At 32.7% G+C, this 7,485-nt stretch overlaps 1 long non-coding RNA gene across 1 annotated transcript; it reads left to right on the top strand.

Moving 5' to 3' along the window:
• Positions 1-3,579: 3,579 nt before the first annotated feature.
• LOC128991401 (uncharacterized) lies at positions 3,580-5,422 on the top strand. Its single transcript, XR_008490633.1, has 3 exons — positions 3,580-3,720; positions 4,476-4,603; positions 5,292-5,422. It is a non-coding gene; the product is annotated as an uncharacterized LOC128991401 (long non-coding RNA).
• The last annotated feature ends 2,063 nt before the right edge of the window (positions 5,423-7,485 follow it).

Here is a 7,485-nt window from a genome sequence, read left to right as displayed (position 1 = left end):
TCAATTTTTTTCATTGTCAGCAAGTTTGGTTAGGTTATTACAGTTTAATTTTATAAAAAAAATATAAAATTAATAACTTTTCATTTTTTTAACACTCATTTCGTCTGTACCTAAAAACCGCAGCTGAAATAAAAATTATGCGTAAACCAACAAAAAGCGAATATGAATGATAAGGTAAAGTTGACAAGTAAAACAGTTGACATACACAATTTTGCCAAAAATATAATATATTTAAGTTAATTATTCTATTCTGTCAACAAAAAAATGAGGATTAGACCTGTTATCATGGTCAATTGAAAGGCTAACATTCAATACGCTAATGTTAGGAGGAAATTACAGGGGTCTATTATCGAGCCATAAAAGTACTTAACTGAACCTAGTATATCTATCTATAGAGGGTGTTTTTTTTTTTAAACACTTGCTTCTTTATTTATGTAAAAACTGCAATAGATAGAAATATGCAGTTTGCGGGAATCGTCTATTGACGTAGGGGCCACAATTGTTGTGAATTTAATGTGAAGTTCCCATTCACCCAATTTCTCCCCCTACCCTTAAATTAAAATTTTTATATTGCAAGCTACCCCTTTTGACATATTAAATGTGAGGGCATGAAAAAGAAAAAGAATGTCCCAAACTAGAGATCTCTAAGCCAATCCTAACAAAGTTATGACAGTTTAAAATTTTAATTTTTCGTCCGTTTTTTTTTTTAAACACGTTTTTTAAAACGGTAAGAGCTAGCAAAGATTTAAAAGAATTCTCATGGTTAGGAATTAAATTTTCTACAAAATACTCTTCAGCGTTTTCCGAAAATAACACTTGCCTTCAAAAATCGCCCTACTTCTAAAATTTGTAAAATTCCTCAGATTTCTTTACGGTTTTTTTATGGAACAAGCATGCCAGCTAGTCAAACCTTTAAAAAATGCTTGTTCAATAAAAAAACCTTAAAAAATCTGAGAGCTAAAGTGTGCTCTTAAAATATCAGAGCTTGCGATGAAGAAGAATTTGCCCATTGTCAGTTGTTAGAGCTTTGTTATAAATATTATAGTGCACCTTCCTATATTTATTGAAACTGTATTTTATTGATTTTGTTAAAAATTCTTTGAAAATAATGAGAACATAATAATTTTAGTGAAAGTATTTACCTTTAATGGTGTATATTCAGACCATGCCTAAGGGGGAAGTAATGTTAGTAACATATGCACACACGCATCCCGCGTTCGGTTGTTGGACAGTGTAGTCAGAGGTCACTCCTTTTGGTTATTTTCGAGCCGGTGTTTATTTTGATTCTGTACATTCCATATAAAATGTTTACTTTTAATAATCAACCGTATATTTATGCTTTTAGGTTTTATGGGATATATGAAAAAAAAAAGAATTATTATTGACCTATAAATAATTGACTATCCTCGATAATTACACAATACAGATTTGAATGTATGAATGTAGGTAGGTGGTAAAAAAACCATGTTTTATACAGGGTTTTTTTAACGCAACCCAATTGGACTTTTTAACGAAAACACCTGGGCCTTGTAATACCTTACATTACTGCAGGCTTAAATTACTGATGAGGATGTATAAATAACCACACAACTCATAGAATTATTTCTATGTTCTTAGAACGTTGTGGAAGGTGGAAGAAGAATACAATGTATAAACAACAAAGGTTTAATCAAGCACTGCTTCTTTATCAAATGCCTTTCCCTTTGTAAGCCTACGTTTATTTGAATGAGTTCGCAAACCAGCATGATCGGATCTCGGGAACGGGAGTTTATGGGGTAAAAAAATTTTTTTTTCAATTTTTTGACCACAAAAACATAACATGTTAATGTATCCTTTTTGTAAAGCTTAAAAAATAAATAATTCAGGGTATTGAAGCGTTGTTGACCTAACAGCTTTAAACAGCTTTTGTAGAGAAGTGTAAACTATAAATTCCCATGTAATAATTTATTATGGAGAATAGGGGAGCGAGCTGGCGTAGTGGTTAGAGCGTGGGACTTCAGTCCCTGAGGTTCGATCCCCACCAAGTCACCAATGGATTTGATCTAATTGATAATGCCGCAACCCCTAGGTCTAGCCTGAAATAATGTGAAAAACAATCCCAGGCTCGTGCCTAGCGTGCTAGAAAAATTATGGAGGATAAATAAACTGTTGTAGTTTTCTTCTTTATGGATATATTATAGTAAAATTTGGCAAATTTTATTATTAATATTAACATTTCAATAAAAACATAACTCATTACCTTCCCATTAGCAGCAAACCTAATTACTTATTAAAATTAATGTTGTTTGAAAAGGAAATAAATCTGACATTTTTAAGGGAATATTTTAGTGGAAATCTAGCCAGACAAATGGAAATTCACTTAGTATGCAGGTTTTCTGCGGCGTGGGTATTTAGTGTCTTCTTTTTTGTGAGATGGTTGCTATCTCCCTTTTTTACAGGATTACTTTTATTATGTACTTAAGTCAAAGTCCTGGCCTAGAGTCTTTCCATGAAAAAAACTAACCCTATAGGCCTATTATCTCACTGTTTCCATACAGTGCGTTACTATCCATCTTTCAACAATGAAATTATTGACGACGTTTGTCTGCTTGACTTCAAAAACCCCACCTTCCAATCTTTATCAATTTTCAGTTAGGCTATGCAATATGTTTATTACATACTAGTGGCTTGTAAGGACATAGGTGCCTAAAAAGCTCAAATGTAAAAAAAAATATTGTAATATACAAACTCAGAACCAAATAACTATGTGTCAGGATTGATATCCCAGTACAACATATATTTTGTGTGAAAAACAGTTTGTTGTTTGTCTTTGTTTGCTTTTGATGTTATTTTCAATAAATAATTTTAGTTACTCCAAAGGGTTAAACCTGCTAAAGGCAGCAAACATGTTTGTGGATAAATATTGGTTTACATAGGCAGATTTGGTCAGTAGTTCATGATGAAAATGAAATAATTAAAATTGTCTTCGTCAAATATAAAAAGGCAAGATGACGAAGCACACATTTATCTGTAAACTCTGTACGTTATGTGCCAATAAAAATTAATATGATTATGATTATAATTGTATTGAGTAAACTTTTTAGCAGCTATCCTTAAATTATTTTAGTGCGATTAAAATTAGTACATGAAAATGCCTCGCTTGTGTTACCGGGCACGCAAAATGTTTTACTTCGCCTGGAAAAGCACTCATCGGCTTTGCGCTCCATGGTACTGTTATACTTTTGACTACAATTTAAAATATGCGTAAATAAAACTACAACACCGTATTTATAAATCTGTTATTTATTTGATTTTGTACTAGGAGCTTGAAGTTGTGTATTTTATAAATTATTTTATTTATGAAATGCTTGATAATACTGTATTGAAAAAAAAACACCTAAAAAAGTGTAATGGAACGATTTACTTTTGCATAGAGCTATTCTATAAAAAAAAACCATTATTTGTTTAATTTTATCAAATCCATAGCAACGAATTTACTTCACTTCAACTTTTAGGATTTGATGTAAACTTGTGTATTTGTTGAGCTGTACAGCTAATTCAGTTTAATAAAAGAAGCTTCAAAAGATTCAAACAGGAAACCTTGATTAGCGAGAAGTATCAAGGGTTACACCACTTTCTAGAAGAAGACTCTTCTACAAGACTCTTAGAAGACTTAGAAGACTCTTAGAAGACTCTACAACTGTTAGGACCACCAATGGAAACAATTCTCAATTTCATTTTGTGAGTGACCAGTTTAACAGCAATTTAATGATTGTTAATGATTTTAGTATTTAATGGTAGTTGTAATATAATTTAACAATGTTTAGAAATGGGGTAAAGGCAAACTAGGTTCACTTCATCGATATACTAATCAGTAAGAAAACAATCTGATAACTCGAATGATGAGTCTATATGTTGAAATTGTCTTCTCTAATGATACAGATTAACAGTAAGTAATCTTTAAACGTTGTGTTTTATTTCATGAGTAAATCTAAAAGAAATGTGTCTAATTAAGAATCGTAACTCAGTTATATCCGCCACTTTTATATCGAGAAAATGTACTGCTTCAAACTACATTTTCTCAATGTAAATCATAATGAGTGTTACTTTTTAAAGTTGATCCTGAAGCATTTTTTCTTTGCTAGTTACAGTACTTAAAAACTTTGACTAACTTTGAAATGTGATTGTTGAAAAAGACCAATAGATCCTAAAGAATGGTTTACCATGGACTAATAGCTCGTTCAAGGGCCATTAATTATATTTAGCTGAAATGATTAAAATTTTCCATTATTCTATACGTCATTTTGGCTATCATGAAAAAGTAGAGATTATATGATTGACGGGGTCTTGGGGGTTGGAATGTTATGTTGTATCTTGCCAATTATCTCATGGGTAGAATAATATACTATAATTGTTTGGTAAAACTCAATTTTTATTAATGAGAGACTTTCTATTTGGGTTGTAATATTAACAATAACACAATAATCTTTTTCCAGCGACCATCCATTTGTCACGGGGGCTGCTGTGGTAGGCGCTGTCACTGGCCTGTGGTATGTCATCTGGGGGAGACGCCCCCCTCCCCCACCAGTTGAACCACCTGTCCAAGAGGACAATATTGACCGACGTAAGTACAATGGTGTAAAAAGTATGTTTGTTAAACCTTATGTACCAGGTTTACTTATTTACTTTATTTAGATATCTAAATATCCATGAACCGTTGATAATTTATATAAAATGAGAGTTTAAAATTTTGCTCAAGTAGTAGTCAAGGGTACCTTAGTTACTTAACTTATATTTTAAATTGTTTTGATTAAAGATTAAGATAGAAAAGTTTAGCAAGTCAACAAACCTGATGCCGGATTGTTGTTGGTTGGCGGTCAACTAAACATTCTAGATCCCAATAATTGATCATCCTAAGTAAAGCAAGGAGCATCCCTTAACGTAATGGTTTTCAATCCGAAACGTATCTTGGTCAAAATGCTAGACCTTCCATACTTCATGCATGTTATGTAGTTATTAAGGTGATTTTAAAATATTTTAATAAAAGTATTAGACGGAATTGTTGTTTATGGTACAGATGCAACAAAGAAAAAATTTACCTTATTGGTATGAAAGTGACTAATGTTACAAATTGAAGGATAGTTAAGAACAATGAATACTCAAATACATTGTTAATCCAAAACAATTACACAAATTTATAAACATGATTACTCAAGTTACAAACACAAAGAAATTAAAATTTTAAAATTATCATAAACAAAGAATTGCATTTATTTAACTATTTTTTTTAACGATATATTTCTGTTTTTCAGAGGTAGATGTTCGATTTAGGATGCCCCCCCTCAGAAGAGTCGGAAATCGTGTTTGAGCGAAGTTTCATCTTATTTGGGTGAAAATATGTTGACTTGGCCTATTTATGTTCTACAAACATTTGTGTTTAAATAAAGGTTTCTTTAAAAACATGATCTTTAATATGATAAAGTAATGATCAAAATGTTAATAGACACGTCATTCATTATGTGACATCATTGAAATTAAAGATTAATTGACTTTTAATTAAAAAACTTCACTTATATGTCCTTATGAATACACGAAATAATATATGCGCTATACTATAAAAACCCTACACCAAAAGCTATTATTGGACTGATTCAAAGAAGTTTTACCAATCCTAAATTACTTTTGTTTAAGCGTAAGCAATATTGTGGAGGGAGGAATATTTTATAAAAACTGTCCAAAACCTTCCTCGAGGGTGTGAATCTCCCCTACGTAACATCTGCAGTATCTGCATCCCCAATTTTCTCTTTTAGACGAAAAAACCTTGATCACATATTCTTAATTAGTAGTGGTGAACTACGGGTATGAAGCCACTTGGGGCGTTTTTCCCCATAAGAATAACATGGGATCATTTTTTGGCCACCAAAACCAAAAATCCTGATCTTTGCCTATACATCCCCTATACTACTGTACAACTCCATTAACATTACAAATCAACATATATTTTCAAATCATGTGAGATTTGCAGCAGAACTCAAGCGCGCTCCCGGCCCGCGCTTCTCATCTCCAGCGGTGTATAGTAGTATAGTTTGTCGCTGCCGTTTTTTGAGGAGCGGGGTTTTTGGGCTAACTCCCCGCCCATGCCTAATTGCTAGTACATCTACCATTCCCCTTTCTAGTTGTTCTATTGACTGATTTGATATGTTGTAGTCTATATTTCTGTCTTATCTTATCTATATATATTAGTCGTATGAGTTGTTTAACATTTTCATTTCTTTTTCTTTTGGGATATACCTCTTAAACTTGCTCTTGGGCCTATACAAGCCTATATAAATGTACAACTCCATATCTATATTGTATAATTTCAATTCAATCTCCAACACCCATTCACATGTATATTCTCAAAATCGAGCGAGGTTTGTACGCGAACTCGGCTCATGGCGCGCTCCCTTGGACATCCTTAGTGGAAATCCATGAATTCCGGCTAAATAAATAAATTTTCTTCTCGAAATCCCAACTCGGAACTATAACATTCGTCCGATAAGCATAGATAAAAAATTAAATATAGACTGTCAGCCGTGCTGCAGTTACCATGGTTACCATAGGTTCTGGTGCCTACCGCTGGGAGTGCCTTGTAGTTAGGTAGCGCGTACGCTGTAACTACACGGCGCTCTAAGCGGTGTGCGCCAGAACCTTTGGTAACCGCAGCACATCTGGTGGTATATATTTTATTCTCCTTTTCATTGGTTTTAGTTATTTGTACCAAAATCCACTTAATATTTCAAATAGTAAAAGCAAAAAAAAAATATTAAACAGGTAAAATGTTTTTGAATTAATACCAGGTGTTATATGGAGAGTATAATTGTAACACCAACCGAGTAGGCCTATCTATGTATGTATAGTTCTTTCAGTGTAAGATAACTATACAGTAAGTTTTTAAATATCATCGGCTATTTTTCTATGGGTTATTTTTAATGACTATAAGAAATTTGCAGCTTTGTCAAACGCAATTTAAGTCCGTAAATGCTACCTGTTACCATAGCGATTGTGTTAGTAACACACTGTGTGCACAGGAAGGAAGACATCTTGTAGAGCGTAGGTGTCTTCCTGTCCATTTTGAAGCAACACAATAATACATAATTCACTTTGACAAATTACGTTTAAACTTTCGATTTCATATTGAAAATCGGTGATTAGCAGCGTTTTCATAATGAACTGATAACATTTTGAGGTTAGCGAACCGAAAAATGTACTAAATGTTTTCCTGTTCCCTATTTGAAGCTACCAAAAAATGATCATTTTGCAGACGATTTAGAGAACCAAAAATGGCTGCTTTCCGGACAGTCTGACGAACATTCATTCTACAGGAGTTTGCTTACGGTATCAAAAAACATATTTGTATTTCTTTAAGTTACAAATTTTATAGTACACTGACAACTACCACCAATAGTAGGATGCAAATAACATTTTTGATTGGTTTGAATCAGGTTATGATTAATCTAGCATGAG

Source organism: Macrosteles quadrilineatus, unplaced genomic scaffold, assembly GCF_028750875.1.
Source record: "Macrosteles quadrilineatus isolate MER2022 unplaced genomic scaffold, UCM_ALF_1.0 Scaffold_4__1_contigs__length_99947679, whole genome shotgun sequence".
NCBI lineage: Eukaryota > Metazoa > Arthropoda > Insecta > Hemiptera > Cicadellidae > Macrosteles > Macrosteles quadrilineatus.
Note: the sequence above shows the minus strand (reverse complement) of the source record. Positions and strands in the feature narration are given on the sequence as shown.